Raw genomic sequence first — 18,011 nt, 5'->3', positions numbered from 1 at the left:
CGTGCGTTGGGCTCTATGTCGGGATTTAGCTTATTTTCAGCTCTACGTCGGGACGTGCGTTGGGCTCTACGTCGGGACGTGCGTTGGGCTCTACGTCGGGACGTGCGTTGGGCTCTACGTCTGTAGTTAGGTAACTTTCAGCTCTACGTCGGGACGTGCGTTGGGCGCTACGTCGGGACGTACGTTGGGCTCTACGTCGGGACGTGCGTTGGGCTCTACGTCGGGACGTGCGTTGGGCTCTACGTCGGGATTTAGCTTACTTCCAGCTCTACGTCGGGACGTGCGTTGGCCTCTACGTCGGGACGTGCGTTGGCCTCTACATCGGGACGTGCGTTGGGCTCTACATCGGGACGTGCGTTGGGCTCTACGTCGGGACGTGCGTTGGGCTCTACGTCGGGATTTAGCTTACTTTCAGCTCTACGTCGGGACGTGCGTTGGGCTCTACGTCGGGACGTGCGTTGGGCTCTACGTCGGGACACTCGTTGGGCTCTACGTCGGGACGCGCGTTGGGCTCTACGTCTGTAGTTAGCTAACTTTCAGCTCTACGTCGGGACGCGCGTTGGGCACTTCATCTGTAGTTAGCTAACTTTCAGCTCTACGTCGGGACGTGCGTTGGGCTCTACGTCGGGACGTGCGTTGGGCTCTACGTCGGGATTTAGCTTACTTTCACCTCTACGTCGGGACGTGCGTTGGGCGCTACGTCGGGACGTGCGTTGGGCGGTACTTCGGGACGTGCGTTGGGCGCTACGTCGGGATTTAGCTTACTTTCAGCTCTACGTCGGGACGTGCGTTGGCCTTTACATCGGGACGTGCGTTGGCCTCTACGTCGGGATTTAGCTTACTTTCAGCTCTACGTCGGGACGTGCGTTGGGCTCTACGTCGGGATTTAGCTTACTTTCAGCTCTACGTCGGGACGTGCGTTGGGCTCTACGTCGGGACGTGCGTTGGGCTCTACGTCTGTAGTTAGCTAACTTTCAGCTCTACGTCGGGACGTGCGTTGGGCTCTACGTCGGGACATGAGTTGGGCTCCACGTCGGGAAGTGCGTTGGGCTCTACGTCGGGATTTAGCTTACTTTCAGCTCTACGTCGGGACGTGCGTTGGCCTCTGCGTCGGCATTTAGCTTTCAGCTCTACGTCGGGACGTGCGTTGGGCTCTACGTCGGGACGTGCGTTGGGGTCTACGTCGGGACGTGCGTTGGACTCTACGTCGGGACGTGCGTTGGGTTCTACGTCGGGACGTGAGTTGGGCTCTACGTCTGTAGTTAGCTAACTTTGTGCTCTACGTCGGGACGTGTGTTGGGCTCTACGTCTGTAGTTAGGTAACTTTCAGCTCTACGTCGGGACGTGCGTTGGGCGCTACGTCGGGACGTGCGTTGGGCTCTACGTCGGGACGTGCGTTGGGCTCTACGTCGGGATTTAGGTTACTTTCAGCTCTACGTCGGGTCGTGCGTTGGCCTCTACGTCGGGACACGCGTTTGGCTCTACGTCGCGACGCGCGTTGGGCTCTACGTCTGTAGTAAGCTAACTTTCAGCTCTACGTCGGGACGCGCGTTGGGCTCTTCGTCTGTAGTTAGCTAACTTTCAGCTCTACGTCGGGACGTGCGTTGGGCTCTACGTCGGGACGTGCGTTGGGCTCTACTTCGGGACGTGCGTTGGGCTCTACGTCGGGACGTGCGTTGGGTTCTACGTCGGGACGTGCGTTGAGCTCTACGTCGGGATTTAGCTTACTTTCAGCTCTACGTCAGGACGCGCGTTAGGCTCTACGTCGGGACGTGCGTTGGGCTCTACGTCGGGACGTGCGTTGGGATCTACGTCGGGATTTAGCTTACTTTCAGGTCTACGTCGGGACGTGCGTTGGGCTCTACGTCGGGACGTGCGTTGGGCTCTACGTCTGTAGTTAGCTAACTTTCAACTCTACGTTGGGACGTGCATTGGGCTCTACGTCTGTAGTTAGCTAACTTTCAGCTCTACGTCGGGACGTGCGTTGGGCTCTACATCTGTAGTTAGCTAACTTTCAGCTCTACGTCGGGACGTGTGTTGGGCGCTACGTCGGAACGTGCGTTGGGCTCTACGTCGGGACGTGCGTTGGGCTCTACGTCGGGATGTGCGTTGGGCTCTACGTCGGGATTTAGCTTACTTTCAGCTCTACGTCGGGACGTGCGTTGGCCTCTACGTCGGGACGTGCGTTGGCCTCTACGTCGGGACGTGCGTTGGCCTCTACGTCGGGACGTGCGTTGGCCTCTACGTCGGGATTTAGCTTACTTTCAGCTCTACGTCGGGACGTGCGTTGGGCTCTACGTCGGGACGTGCGTTGGGATATACGTCGGGACGTGCGTTGGGCGCTACTTCGGGATGTGCGTTGGGCTCTACGTCGGGACGTGCGTTGGGCTCTACGTCTGTAGTTAGCTAACTTTCAGCTCTACGTCGGGACGTGCGTTGGGCTCTACGTCGGGACGTGCGTTGGGCTCTACGTCTGTAGTTAGGTAACTTTCAGCTCTACGTCGGGACGTGCGTTGGGCGCTAAGTCGGGACGTGCGTTGGGCTCTACGTCGGGACGTGCGTTGGGCTCTACGTCGGGACGTGCGTTGGGTTCTACGTCGGGACGTGCGTTGAGCTCTATGTCGGGATTTAGCTTACTTTCAGCTCTACGTCGGGACGTGCGTTAGGCTATACGTCGGGACGTGCGTTGGCCTCTACGTCGGGACGTGCGTTGGGCTCTACGTCGGGATTTAGATTCCTTTCAGCTCTACGTCGGGATTTAGCTTACTTTCAGCTCTACGTCGGGACGTGCGTTGGGCTCTACGTCGGGACGTGCGTTGGGCTCTACGTCGGGACATGCGTTGGGCTCTACGTCTTTAGTTAGCTAACTTTCTGCTCTACGTCGTGACGTGCGTTGGGCTCTACGTCTGTAGATAGCTAACTTTCAGCTCTACGTCGGGACGTGCGTTGGGCGCTATGTCGGGACGTGCGTTGGGCTCTACGTCGGGACGTGCGTTGGGCTCTATGTCGGGATTTAGCTTACTTTCAGCTCTACGTCGGGACGTGCGTTGGGCTCTACGTCGGGACGTGCGTTGGGCTCTATGTCGGGATTTAGCTTATTTTCAGCTCTACGTCGGGACGTGCGTTGGGCTCTACGTCGGGACGTGCGTTGGGCTCTACGTCGGGACGTGCGTTGGGCTCTACATCTGTAGTTAGGTAACTTTCAGCTCTACGTCGGGACGTGCGTTGGGCGCTACGTCGGGACGTGCGTTGGGCTCTACGTCGGGACGTGCGTTGGGCTCTACGTCGGGACGTGCGTTGGGCTCTACGTCGGGATTTAGCTTACTTCCAGCTCTACGTCGGGACGTGCGTTGGCCTCTACGTCGGGACGTGCGTTGGCCTCTACATCGGGACGTGCGTTGGGCTCTACATCGGGACGTGCGTTGGGCTCTACGTCGGGACGTGCGTTGGGCTCTACGTCGGGATTTAGCTTACTTTCAGCTCTACGTCGGGACGTGCGTTGGGCTCTACGTCGGGACGTGCGTTGGGCTCTACGTCGGGACACTCGTTGGGCTCTACGTCGGGACGCGCGTTGGGCTCTACGTCTGTAGTTAGCTAACTTTCAGCTCTACGTCGGGACGCGCGTTGGGCACTTCGTCTGTAGTTAGCTAACTTTCAGCTCTACGTCAAGACGTGCGTTGGGCTCTACGTCGGGACGTGCGTTGGGCTCTACGTCGGGACGTGCGTTGGGCTCTACGTCGGGATTTAGCTTACTTTCACCTCTACGTCGGGACGTGCGTTGGGCGCTACGTCGGGACGTGCGTTGGGCGCTACTTCGGGACGTGCGTTGGGCGCTACGTCGGGATTTAGCTTACTTTCAGCTCTACGTCGGGACGTGCGTTGGCCTTTACATCGGGACGTGCGTTGGCCTCTACGTCGGGATTTAGCTTACTTTCAGCTCTACGTCGGGACGTGCGTTGGGCTCTACGTCGGGATTTAGCTTACTTTCAGCTCTACGTCGGGACGTGCGTTGGGCTCTACGTCGGGACGTGCTTTGGGCTCTACGTCTGTAGTTAGCTAACTTTCAGCTCTACGTCGGGACGTGCGTTGGGCTCTACGTCGGGACATGAGTTGGGCTCCACGTCGGGAAGTGCGTTGGGCTCTACGTCGGGATTTAGCTTACTTTCAGCTCTACGTCGGGACGTGCGTTGGCCTCTGCGTCGGCATTTAGCTTTCAGCTCTACGTCGGGACGTGCGTTGGGCTCTACGTCGGGACGTGCGTTGGGGTCTACGTCGGGACGTGCGTTGGACTCTACGTCGGGACGTGCGTTGGGTTCTACGTCGGGACGTGAGTTGGGCTCTACGTCTGTAGTTAGCTAACTTTGTGCTCTACGTCGGGACGTGTGTTGGGCTCTACGTCTGTAGTTAGGTAACTTTCAGCTCTACGTCGGGACGTGCGTTGGGCGCTACGTCGGGACGTGCGTTGGGCTCTACGTCGGGACGTGCGTTGGGCTCTACGTCGGGATTTAGGTTACTTTCAGCTCTACGTCGGGTCGTGCGTTGGCCTCTACGTCGGGACACGCGTTTGGCTCTACGTCGCGACGCGCGTTGGGCTCTACGTCTGTAGTAAGCTAACTTTCAGCTCTACGTCGGGACGCGCGTTGGGCTCTTCGTCTGTAGTTAGCTAACTTTCAGCTCTACGTCGGGACGTGCGTTGGGCTCTACGTCGGGACGTGCGTTGGGCTCTACTTCGGGACGTGCGTTGGGCTCGACGTCGGGACGTGCGTTGGGTTCTACGTCGGGACGTGCGTTGAGCTCCACGTCGGGATTTAGCTTACTTTCAGCTCTACGTCAGGACGCGCGTTAGGCTCTACGTCGGGACGTGCGTTGGGCTCTACGTCGGGACGTGCGTTGGGATCTACGTTGGGATTTAGCTTACTTTCAGGTCTACGTCGGGACGTGCGTTGGGCTCTACGTCGGGACGTGCGTTGGGCTCTACGTCTGTAGTTAGCTAACTTTCAACTCTACGTTGGGACGTGCATTGGGCTCTACGTCTGTAGTTAGCTAACTTTCAGCTCTACGTCGGGACGTGCGTTGGGCTCTACATCTGTAGTTAGCTAACTTTCAGCTCTACGTCGGGACGTGTGTTGGGCGCTACGTCGGAACGTGCGTTGGGCTCTACGTCGGGACGTGCGTTGGGCTCTACGTCGGGATGTGCGTTGGGCTCTACGTCGGGATTTAGCTTACTTTCAGCTCTACGTCGGGACGTGCGTTGGCCTCTACGTCGGGACGTGCGTTGGCCTCTACGTCGGGACGTGCGTTGGCCTCTACGTCGGGACGTGCGTTGGCCTCTACGTCGGGATTTAGCTTACTTTCAGCTCTACGTCGGGACGTGCGTTGGGCTCTACGTCGGGACGTGCGTTGGGATATACGTCGGGACGTGCGTTGGGCGCTACTTCGGGACGTGCGTTGGGCTCTACGTCGGGACGTGCGTTGGGCTCTACGTCTGTAGTTAGCTAACTTTCAGCTCTACGTCGGGACGTGCGTTGGGCTCTACGTCGGGACGTGCGTTGGGCTCTACGTCTGTAGTTAGGTAACTTTCAGCTCTACGTCGGGACGTGCGTTGGGCGCTAAGTCGGGACGTGCGTTGGGCTCTACGTCGGGACGTGCGTTGGGCTCTACGTCGGGACGTGCGTTGGGTTCTACGTCGGGACGTGCGTTGAGCTCTATGTCGGGATTTAGCTTACTTTCAGCTCTACGTCGGGACGTGCGTTAGGCTATACGTCGGGACGTGCGTTGGCCTCTACGTCGGGACGTGCGTTGGGCTCTACGTCGGGATTTAGATTCCTTTCAGCTCTACGTCGGGATTTAGCTTACTTTCAGCTCTACGTCGGGACGTGCGTTGGGCTCTACGTCGGGACGTGCGTTGGGCTCTACGTCGGGACGTGCGTTGGGCTCTACGTCGGGACATGCGTTGGGCTCTACGTCTTTAGTTAGCTAACTTTCTGCTCTACGTCGTGACGTGCGTTGGGCTCTACGTCTGTAGATAGCTAACTTTCAGCTCTACGTCGGGACGTGCGTTGGGCGCTATGTCGGGACGTGCGTTGGGCTCTACGTCGGGACGTGCGTTGGGCTCTATGTCGGGATTTAGCTTACTTTCAGCTCTACGTCGGGACGTGCGTTGGGCTCTACGTCGGGACGTGCGTTGGGCTCTACGTCTGTAGTTAGGTAACTTTCAGCTCTACGTCGGGACCTGTGTTGGGCGCTACGTCGGGACGTGCGTTGGGCTCTACGTCGGGACGTGCGTTGGGCTCTACGTCGGGACGTGCGTTGGGCTCTACGTCGGGATTTAGCTTACTTTCAGCTCTACGTCGAGACGTGCGTTGGCCTCTACGTCGAGACGTGCGTTGGCCTCTACGTCGGGACGTGCGTTGGCCTCTACATCGGGACGTGCGTTGGGCTCTACGTCGGTACGTGTGTTGGGCTCTACGTCGGGATTTAGCTTACTTTCAGCTCTACGTCGGGACGTGCGTTGGGCTCTACGTCGGGACGTGCGTTGGGCTCTACGTCGGGACGTGCGTTGGGCTCTACGTCGGGACGCGCGTTGGGCTCTACGTCGGGACGCGCGTTGGGCTCTACGTCTGTAGTTAGCTAACTTTCAGCTCTACGTCGGGACGCGCGTTGGGCACTTCGTCTGTAGTTAGCTAACTTTCAACTCTACGTTGGGACGCGCGTTGGGCACTTCGTCTGTAGTTAGCTAACTTTCAGCTCTACGTCGGGACGTGCGTTGGGCTCTACGTCGGGACGTGCGTTGAGCTCTACGTCGGGATTTAGCTTACTTTCAGCTCTACGTCAGGACGCGCATTAGGCTCTACGTCGGGACGTGCGTTGGGCTCTACGTCGGGACGTGCGTTGGGCTCTACGTCGGGATTTAGCTTACTTTCAGGTCTACGTCGGGACGTGCGTTGGGCTCTACGTCGGGACGTGCGTTGGGCTCTACGTCTGTAGTTAGCTAACTTTCAACTCTACGTTGGGACGTGCATTGGGCTCTACGTCTGTAGTTAGCTAATTTTCAGCTCTACGTCGGGACGTGTGTTGGGCTCTACATCTGTAGTTAGCTAACTTTCAGCTCTACGTCGGGACGTGCGTTGGGCGCTACGTCGGAACGTGCGTTGGGCTCTACGTCGGGACGTGCGTTGGGCTCTACGTCGGGACGTGCGTTGGGCTCTACGTCGGGATTTAGCTTACTTTCAGCTCTCCGTCGGGACGTGCGTTGGCCTCTACGTCGGGACGTGCGTTGGCCTCTACGTCGGGACGTGCGTTGGCCTCTACTTCGGGACGTGCGTTGGCCTCTACGTCGGGATTTAGCTTACTTTCAGCTCTACGTCGGGACGTGCGTTGGGCGCTACGTCGGGACGTGCGTTGGGCGCTACGTCGGGACGTGCGTTGGGCGCTACTTCGGGACGTGCGTTGGGCGCTACGTCGGGATTTAGCTTACTTTCAGCTATACGTCGGGTCGTGCGTTGGGCTCTATGTCGGGACGTGCGTTGGGCTCTACGTCGGGACGTGCGTTCGGCTCTACGTCGGGATTTAGCTTACTTTCAGCTCTACTTCGGGACGTGCGTTGGCCTCTACGTCGGGACGTGCGTTGGCCTCTACGTCGGGATTTAGCTTACTTTCAGCTCTACGTCGGGACGTGCGTTGGCCTCTACATCGGGACGTGCGTTGGCCTCTACGTCGGGATTTAGCTTACTTTCAGCTCTACGTCGGGACGTGCGTTGGGCTCTACGTCGGGATTTAGCTTACTTTCAGCTCTAAGTCGGGACGTGCGTTGGGCTCTACGTCGGGATTTAGCTTACTTTCAGCTCTACGTCGGGACGTGCGTTGGCCTCTACGTCGCCATTTAGCTTTCAGCTCTACGTCGGGACGTGCGTTGGGCTCTACGTCGGGACGTGCGTTGGGCTCTACGTCGGGACGTGCGTTGGGCTCTACGTCGGGACGTGCGTTGGGTTCTACGTCGGGACGTGAGTTGGGCTCTACGTCTGTAGTTAGCTAACTTTCTGCTCTACGTCGGGACGTGCGTTGGGATCTACGTCTATAGTTAGGTAACTTTCAGCTCTACGTCGGGACGTGCGTTGGGCGCTACGTCGGGACGTGCGTTGGGCTCTACGTCGGGACGTGCGTTGGGCTCTACGTCGGGATTTAGGTTACTTTCAGCTCTACGTCGGGACGTGCGTTGGCCTCTACGTCGGGACACGCGTTGGGCTCTACGTCGCGACACGCGTTGGGCTCTACGTCGGTAGTTAGCTAACTTTCAGCTCTACGTCGGGACGCGCGTTGGGCGCTACGTCTGTAGTTAGCTAACTTTCACCTCTACGTCGGGACGTGCGTTGGGCTCTACGTCGGGACGTGCGTTGGGCTCTACGTCGGGATTTAGCTTACTTTCAGCTCTACGTCGGGACGCGCGTTGGGCGCTACGTCTGTAGTTAGTTAACTTTCAGCTCTACGTCGGGACGTGCGTTGGGCTCTACGTCGGGACGTGCGTTGGGCTCTACGTCGGGACGTGCGTTGGGCTCTACGTCGGGACGTGCTTTGGACTCTACGTCGGATTTAGCTTACTTTCAGGTCTACGTCGGGACGTGCGTTGGGCTCTACGTCGGGACGTGCGTTGGGATATACGTCGGGAACTGCGTTGGGCGCTACGTCGGGACGTGCCTTGGGCTCTACGTCGGGACGTGCGTTGGGCTCTACGTCTGTAGTTAGCTAACTTTCAGCTCTACGTCGGGACGTGCGTTGGGCTCTACGTCGGGACGTGCGTTGGGCTCTACGTCTGTAGTTAGGTAACTTTCAGCTCTACGTCGGGACGTGCGTTGGGCGCTACGTCGCGACGTGCGTTGGGCTCTACGTCGGGACGTGCGTTGGGCTCTACGTCGGGACGTGCGTTGGGTTCTAAGTCGGGACGTGCGTTGAGCTCTACGTCGGGATTTAGCTTACTTTCAGCTCTACGTCGGGACGTGCGTTAGGCTCTACGTCGGGACGTGCGTTGGCCTCTACATCGGGACGTGCGTTGGGCTCTACGTCGGGATTTAGATTCCTTTCAGCTCTACGTCGGCATTTAGCTTACTTTCAGCTCTACGTCGGGACGTGCGTTGTGCTCTACGTCGGGACGTGCGTTGGGCTCTACGTCGGGACGTGCGTTGGGCTCTACGTCGGGACGTGCGTTGGGCTCTACGTCGGGACGTGCGTTGGGCTCTACGTCTTTAGTTAGCTAACTTTCTGCTCTACGTCGGGACGTGCGTTGGGCTCTACGTCTGTAGATAGATAACTTTCAGCTCTACGTCGGGACGTGCGTTGGGCGCTACGTCGGAACGTGCGTTGGGCTCTACATCTGTAGTTAGCTAACTTTCAGCTCTACGTCGGGACGTGCGTTGGGCGCTACGTCGGAACGTGCGTTGGGCTCTACGTCGGGACGTGCGTTGGGCTCTACGTCGGGATTTAGCTTACTTTCAGCTCTACGTCGGGACGTGCGTTGGCCTCTACGTCGGGACGTGCGTTGGCCTCTACGTCGGGATTTAGCTTACTTTCAGCTCTACGTCGGGACGTGCGTTGGGCACTACGTCGGGACGTGCGTTGGGCGCTACGTCGGGACGTGCGTTGGGCGCTACGTCGGGATTTAGCTTACTTTCAGCTATACGTCGGGTCGTGCGTTGGGCTCTATGTCGGGACGTGCGTTGGGCTCTACGTCGGGACGTGCGTTGGGCTCTACGTCGGGATTTAGCTTACTTTCAGCTCTACTTCGGGACGTGCGTTGGCCTCTACGTCGGGACGTGCGTTGGCCTCTACGTCGGGATTTAGCTTACTTTCAGCTCTACGTCAGGACGTGCGTTGGGCTCTACGTCGGGATTTAGCTTACTTTCAGCTCTACGTCGGGACGTGCGTTGGCCTCTACGTCGGGACGTGCGTTGGGCTCTACGTCGGGACGTGCGTTGGACTATACGTCGAGACGTGCGTTGGGTTCTACGTCGGGACGTGAGTTGGGCTCTACGTCTGTAGGTAGGTAACTTTCAGCTCTACGTCGGGACGTGCGTTGGGCTCTACGTCGGGACGTGCGTTGGGCTCTACGTCGGGACGTGCGTTGGGCTCTACATCGGGATTTAGGTTACTTTCAGCTCTACGTCGGGACGTGCGTTGGCCTCTACGTCGGGACACGCGTTGGGCTCTACGTCGCGACGTGCGTTGGGCTCTACGTCTGTAGTTAGCTAACTTTCAGCTCTACGTCGGGACGCGCGTTGGGCTCTTCGTCTGTAGTTAGCTAACTTTCTGCTCTACGTCGGGACGTGCGTTGGGCTCTACGTCGGGACGTGCGTTGGGCTCTACGTCGGGATTTAGCTTACTTTCAGCTCTACGTCGGGACGTGCGTTGACCTCTACGCGTGGACGTGCGTTGGGCTCTACGTCGGGACGTGCTTTGGGCTCTACGTCGGATTTAGCTTACTTTCAGGTCTACGTCGGGACGTGCGTTGGGCTCTACGTCGGGATATGCGTTGGGATATACGTCGGGACGTGCGTTGGGCGCTACTTCGGGACGTGCGTTGGGCTCTACGTCGGGACGTGCGTTGGGCTCTAAGTCTGTAGTTAGCTAACTTTCAGCTCTACGTCGGGACGTGCGTTGGGCTCTACGTCTGTAGTTAGCTAACTTTCAGCTCTACGTCGGGACGTGCGTTGGGCTCTACGTCGGGATTTAGCTTACTTTCAGCTCTACGTCGGGACGTGCGTTGGGCGCTACGTCGGGACGTGCGTTGGGCTCTACGTCGGGACGTGCGTTGGGCTCTACGTCGGGATTTAGCTTACTTTCAGCTCTATGTCGGGACGTGCGTTGGTCTCTACGTCGGGACGTGCATTGGGCTATACGTCGGGACGTGCGTTGGGCTCTACGTCGGGATTTAGCTCACTTTCAGCTCTACGTCGGGACGTGCGTTGGGCTCTACGTCGGGACGTGCGTTGGGCTCTACGTTGGGACGTGCGTTGGTCTCTACGTCTGTAGTTAGCTAACTTTCAGCTCTACTTCGGGACGTGCGTTGGGCTCTACGTCGGGACGTGTGTTGGGTTCTACGTCGGGACGTGCGTTGAGCTCTACGTCGGGATTTAGCTTACTTTCAGCTCTACGTCAGGACGCGCGTTAGGCTCTACGTCGGGACGTGCGTTGGGCTCTACGTCGGGACGTGCGTTGGGATCTACGTCGGGATTTAGCTTACTTTCAGGTCTACGTCGGGACGTGCGTTGGGCTCTACGTCGGGACGTGCGTTGGGCTCTACGTCTGTAGTTAGCTAACTTTCAACTCTACGTTGGGACGTGCATTGGGCTCTACGTCTGTAGTTAGCTAACTTTCAGCTCTACGTCGGGACGTGTGTTGGGCTCTACATCTGTAGTTAGCTAACTTTCAGCTCTACGTCGGGACGTGCGTTGGGCGCTACGTCGGAACGTGCGTTGAGCTCTACGTCGGGACGTGCGTTGGGCTCTACGTCGGGACGTGCGTTGGGCTCTACGTCGGGATTTAGCTTACTTTCAGCTCTACGTCGGGACGTGCGTTGGCCTCTACGTCGGGACGTGCGTTGGCCTCTACGTCGGGACGTGCGTTGGCCTCTACGTCGGGACGTGCGTTGGCCTCTACGTCGGGATTTAGCTTACTTTCAGCTCTACGTCGGGACGTGCGTTGGGCTCTACGTCGGGAGGTGTGTTGGGATATACGTCGGGACGTGCGTTGGGCGCTACTTCGGGACGTGCGTTGGGCTCTACGTCGGGACGTGCGTTGGGCTCTACGTCTGTAGTTAGCTAACTTTCAGCTCTACGTCGGGACGTGCGTTGGGCTCTACGTCGGGACGTGCGTTGGGCTCTACGTCTGTAGTTAGGTAACTTTCAGCTCTACGTCGGGACGTGCGTTGGGCGCTACGTCGGGACGTGCGTTGGGCTCTACGTCGGAACGTGCGTTGGGCTCTACGTCGGGACGTGCGTTGGGTTCTACGTCGGGACGTGCGTTGAGCTCTACGTCGGGATTTAGCTTACTTTCAGCTCTACGTCGGGACGTGCGTTATGCTCTACGTCGGGACGTGCGTTGGCCTCTACGTCGGGACGTGCGTTGGGCTCTACGTCGGGATTTAGATTCCTTTCAGCTCTACGTCGGCATTTAGCTTACTTTCAGCTCTACGTCGGGACGTGCGTTGGGCTCTACGTCGGGACGTGCGTTGGGCTCTACGTCGGGACGTGCGTTGGGCGCTACGTCGGGACGTGCGTTGGGTTCTACGTCGGGACATGCGTTGGGCTCTACGTCTTTAGTTAGCTAACTTTCTGCTCTACGTCGGGACGTGCGTTGGGCTCTACGTCTGTAGATAGCTAACTTTCAGCTCTACGTCGGGACGTGCGTTAGGGCGCTATGTCGGGACGTGCGTTGGGCTCTACGTCGGGACGTGCGTTGGGCTCTATGTCGGGATTTAGCTTACTTTCAGCTCTACGTCGGGACGTGCGTTGGGCTCTACGTCGGGACGTGCGTTGGGCTCTACGTCTGTAGTTAGGTAACTTTCAGCTCTACGTCGGGACGTGCGTTGGGCTCTACGTCGGGACGTGCGTTGGGCTCTACGTCGGGATTTAGCTTACTTTCAGCTCTACGTCGAGACGTGCGTTGGCCTCTACGTCGGGACGTGCGTTGGCCTCTACATCGGGACGTGCGTTGGGCTCTACGTCGGTACGTGTGTTGGGCTCTACGTCGGGATTTAGCTTACTTTCAGCTCTACGTCGGGACGTGCGTTGGGCTCTACGTCGGGACGTGCGTTGGGCTCTACGTCGGGACGTGCGTTGGGCTCTACGTCGGGACGCGCGTTGGGCTCTACGTCGGGACGCGCGTTGGGCTCTACGTCTGTAGTTAGCTAACTTTCAGCTCTACGTCGGGACGCGCGTTGGGCACTTCGTCTGTAGTTAGCTAACTTTCAGCTCTACGTCGGGACGTGCGTTGGGCTCTACGTCGGGACGTGCGTTGGGCTCTACGTCGGGACGTGCGTTGGGTTCTACGTCGGGACGTGCGTTGAGCTCTACGTCGGGATTTAGCTTACTTTCAGCTCTACGTCAGGACGCGCATTAGGCTCTACGTCGGGACGTGCGTTGGGCTCTACGTCGGGACGTGCGTTGGGCTCTACGTCGGGATTTAGCTTACTTTCAGGTCTACGTCGGGACGTGCGTTGGGCTCTACGTCGGGACGTGCGTTGGGCTCTACGTCTGTAGTTAGCTAACTTTCAACTCTACGTTGGGACGTGCATTGGGCTCTACGTCTGTAGTTAGCTAATTTTCAGCTCTACGTCGGGACGTGTGTTGGGCTCTACATCTGTAGTTAGCTAACTTTCAGCTCTACGTCGGGACGTGCGTTGGGCGCTACGTCGGAACGTGCGTTGGGCTCTACGTCGGGACGTGCGTTGGGCTCTACGTCGGGACGTGCGTTGGGCTCTACGTCGGGATTTAGCTTACTTTCAGCTCTACGTCGGGACATGCGTTGGCCTCTACGTCGGGACGTGCGTTGGCCTCTACGTCGGGACGTGCGTTGGCCTCTACTTCGGGACGTGCGTTGGCCTCTACGTCGGGATTTAGCTTACTTTCAGCTCTACGTCGGGACGTGCGTTGGGCGCTACGTCGGGACGTGCGTTGGGCGCTACGTCGGGACGTGCGTTGGGCGCTACTTCGGGACGTGCGTTGGGCGCTACGTCGGGATTTAGCTTACTTTCAGCTATACGTCGGGTCGTGCGTTGGGCTCTATGTCGGGACGTGCGTTGGGCTCTACGTCGGGACGTGCGTTGGGCTCTACGTCGGGATTTAGCTTACTTTCAGCTCTACTTCGGGACGTGCGTTGGCCTCTACGTCGGGACGTGCGTTGGCCTCTACGTCGGGATTTAGCTTACTTTCAGCTCTACGTCGGGACGTGCGTTGGGCTCTACGTCGGGATTTAGCTTACTTTCAGCTCTACGTCGGGACGTGCGTTGGCCTCTACGTCGCCATTTAGCTTTCAGCTCTACGTCGGGACGTGCGTTGGGCTCTACGTCGGGACGTGCGTTGGGCTCTACGTCGGGACGTGCGTTGGACTCTACGTCGGGACGTGCGTTGGGTTCTACGTCGGGACGTGAGTTGGGCTCTACGTCTGTAGTTAGCTAACTTTCTGCTCTACGTCGGGACGTGCGTTGGGCTCTACGTCTATAGTTAGGTAACTTTCAGCTCTACGTCGGGACGTGCGTTGGGCGCTACGTCGGGACGTGCGTTGGGCTCTACGTCGGGACGTGCGTTGGGCTCTACGTCGGGATTTAGGTTACTTTCAGCTCTACGTCGGGACGTGCGTTGGCCTCTACGTCGGGACACGCGTTGGGCTCTACGTCGCGACGCGCATTGGGCTCTACGTCGGTAGTTAGCTAACTTTCAGCTCTACGTCGGGACGCGCGTTGGGCTCTTCGTCTGTAGTTAGCTAACTTTCAGCTCTACGTCGGGACGTGCGTTGGGCTCTACGTCGGGACGTGCGTTGGGCTCTACGTCGGGATTTAGCTTACTTTCAGCTCTACGTCGGGACGTGCGTTGGGCTCTACGTCGGGACGTGCGTTGGGCTCTACGTCGGGACGTGCTTTGGGCTCTACGTCGGATTTAGCTTACTTTCAGGTCTACGTCGGGACGTGCGTTGGGCTCTACGTCGGGACGTGCGTTGGGATATACGTCGGGAAGTGCGTTGGGCGCTACTTCGGGACGTGCGTTGGGCTCTACGTCGGGACGTGCGTTGGGCTCTACGTCTGTAGTTAGCTAACTTTCAGCTCTACGTCGGGACGTGCGTTGGGCTCTACGTCGGGACGTGCGTTGGGCTCTACGTCTGTAGTTAGGTAACTTTCAGCTCTACGTCGGGACGTGCGTTGGGCGCTACGTCGCGACGTGCGTTGGGCTCTACGTCGGGACGTGCGTTGGGCTCTACGTCGGGACGTGCGTTGGGTTCTAAGTCGGGACGTGCGTTGAGCTCTACGTCGGGATTTAGCTTACTTTCAGCTCTACGTCGGGACGTGCGTTAGGCTCTACGTCGGGACGTGCGTTGGCCTCTACGTCGGGACGTGCGTTGGGCTCTACGTCGGGATTTAGATTCCTTTCAGCTCTACGTCGGCATTTAGCTTACTTTCAGCTCTACGTCGGGACGTGCGTTGTGCTCTACGTCGGGACGTGCGTTGGGCTCTACGTCGGGACGTGCGTTGGGCTCTACGTCGGGACGTGCGTTGGGTTCTACGTCGGGACGTGCGTTGGGCTCTACATCTTTAGTTAGCTAACTTTCTGCTCTACGTCGGGACGTGCGTTGGGCTCTACGTCTGTAGATAGATAACTTTCAGCTCTACGTCGGGACGTGCGTTGGGCGCTATGTCGGGACGTGCGTTGGGCTCTACGTCGGGACGTGCGTTGGGCTCTATGTCGGGATTTAGCTTACTTTCAGCTCTACGTCGGGACGTGCGTTGGGCTCTACGTCGGGACGTGCGTTGGGCTCTACGTCTGTAGTTAGGTAACTTTCAGCTCTACGTCGGGACGTGTGTTGGGCTCTACATCTGTAGTTAGCTAACTTTCAGCTCTACGTCGGGACGTGCGTTGGGCGCTACGTCGGAACGTGCGTTGGGCTCTACGTCGGGACGTGCGTTGGCCTCTACGTCGGGATTTAGCTTACTTTCAGCTCTACGTCGGGACGTGCGTTGGCCTCTACGTCGGGACGTGCGTTGGCCTCTACGTCGGGACGTGCGTTGGCCTCTACGTCGGGATTTAGCTTACTTTCAGCTCTACGTCGGGACGTGCGTTGGGCTCTACATCGGGATTTAGCTTACTTTCACCTCTACGTCGGGACGTGCGTTGGGCTCTACGTCGGGACATGCGTTGGGCTATACGTCGGGACGTGCGTTGGGCTCTACGTCTGTAGTTAGCTAACTTTCAGCTCTACGTCGGGACGTGCGTTGGGCTCTACCTGGGGACGTGAGTTGGGCTCTACGTTGGGACGTGCGTTGGGCTCTACGTCGGGATTTAGCTTCCTTTCAGCTCTACGTCGGGACGTGCGTTGGCCTCTACGTCGGCATTTAGCTTACTTTCAGCTCTACGTCGGGACGTCCGTTGGGCTCTACGTCGGGATGTGCGTTGGGCTCTACGTCGGGACGTGCGTTGGGCTCTACGTCGGGACGTGCGTTGGGTTCTACGTCGGGACGTGCGTTGGGCTCTACGTCTGTATTTAGCTAACTTTCTGCTCTACGTCGGTACGTGCGTTGGGCTCTACGTCTGTAGTTAGCTAACTTTCAGCTCTACGTCGGGACGTGCGTTGGGCGCAATGTCGGGACGTGCGTTGGGCTCTACGTCGGGATTTAGCTTACTTTCAGCTCTACGTCGGGACGTGCGTTGGGCTCTACGTCGGGTCGTGCGTTGGGCTCTACGTCGGGACGTGCGTTGGGCTCTACGTCTGTAGTTAGCTAACTTTCTGCTCTACGTCGGGACGTGCGTTGGGCTCTACGTCTGTAGTTAGGTAACTTTCAGCTCTACGTCGGGACGTGCGTTGGGCGCTACGTCGGGACGTGCGTTGGCCTCTACGTCGGGACGTGCGTTGGGCTCTACGTCGGGATTTAGCTTACTTTCAGCTCTACGTCGGGTCGTGCGGTGGGCTGTACATCGGGACGTGCGTTGGGCTCTACGTCGGGACGTGCGTTGGGGTCTACGTCTGTAGTTAGCTAACTTTCAGCTCTACGTCGGGACGTGCATTGGGCTCTATGTCGGGACGTGCGTTGGGCTCTACGTCGGGACGTGCGTTGGGCTCTACGTCGGGATTTAGCTTACTTTCAACTCTATGTCGGGACGTGCGTTGGGCTCTACGTCGGGACGTGCGTTGGGCTCTACGTTGGGACGTGCGTTGGGCTCTACGTCTGTAGTTAGCTAACTTTCTGCTCTACGTCGGGACGTGCGTTGGGCTCTACGTCTGTAGTTAGCTAACTTTCAGCTCTACGTCGGGACGTGCGTTGGGCGCTACGTCGGGACGTGCGTTGGGCTCTACGTCGGGACGTGCATTGGGCTCTACGTCGGGATTTAGCTTAATTTCAGCTCTACGTCGGGACGTGCGTTGGCCTCTACGTCGGGACATGCGTTGGCCTCTACGTCGGGACGTGCGTTGGCCTCTAGGTCGGGATTTAGCTTACTTTCAGCTCTACGTCGGGACGTGCATTGGGCGCTACGTCGGGACGTGCGTTGGGCGCTACGTCGGGACGTGCGTTGGGCGGTACTTCGGGATGTGCGTTGGGCGCTACGTCGGGATTTAGCTTACTTTCAGCTCTACGTCGGGACGTGCGTTGGGCTCTAGGTCGGGACGTGCGTTGGGCTCTACGTCGGGACGTGCGTTGGGCTCTATGTCGGGATTTAGCTTACTTTCAGCTCTACGTCGGGACGTGCGTTGGCCTCTACGTCGGGACGTGCGTTGGCCTCTACGTCGGGATTTAGCATACTTTCAGCTCTACGTCGGGACGTGCGTTGGCCTCTACGTCGGGACGTGCGTTGGCCTCTACGTCGGGATTTAGCTTACTTTCAGCTCTACGTCGGGACGTGCGTTGGGCTCTACATCGGGATTTAGCTTACTTTCAGCTCTACGTCGGGACGTGCGTTGGGCTCTACGTCGGGACGTGCGTTGGGCTCTACGTCGGGACGTGCGTTGGGATCTACGTCTGTAGTTAGCTAACTTTCAGCTCTACGTCGGGACGTGCGTTGGGCTCTACGTTGGGACGTGAGTTGGGCTCTACGTCGGGACGTGCGTTGGGCTCTACGTCGGGATTTAGCTTCCTTTCAGCTCTACGTCGGGACGTGCGTTGGCCTCTACGTCGGGACGTGCGTTGGGCTCTACGTCTGTATTTAGCTAACTTTCTGCTCTACGTCGGGACGTGCGTTGGGGTCTACGTCTGTAGTTAGCTAACTTTCAGCTCTACGTCGGGACGTGCGTTGGGCGCTATGTCGGGACGTGCGTTG

Source organism: Leptosomus discolor, chromosome 21 (genome assembly GCF_034619465.1).
Source record: "Leptosomus discolor isolate bLepDis1 chromosome 21, bLepDis1.hap2, whole genome shotgun sequence".
Taxonomy (NCBI): domain Eukaryota; kingdom Metazoa; phylum Chordata; class Aves; order Leptosomiformes; family Leptosomidae; genus Leptosomus; species Leptosomus discolor.
Note: the sequence above shows the minus strand (reverse complement) of the source record.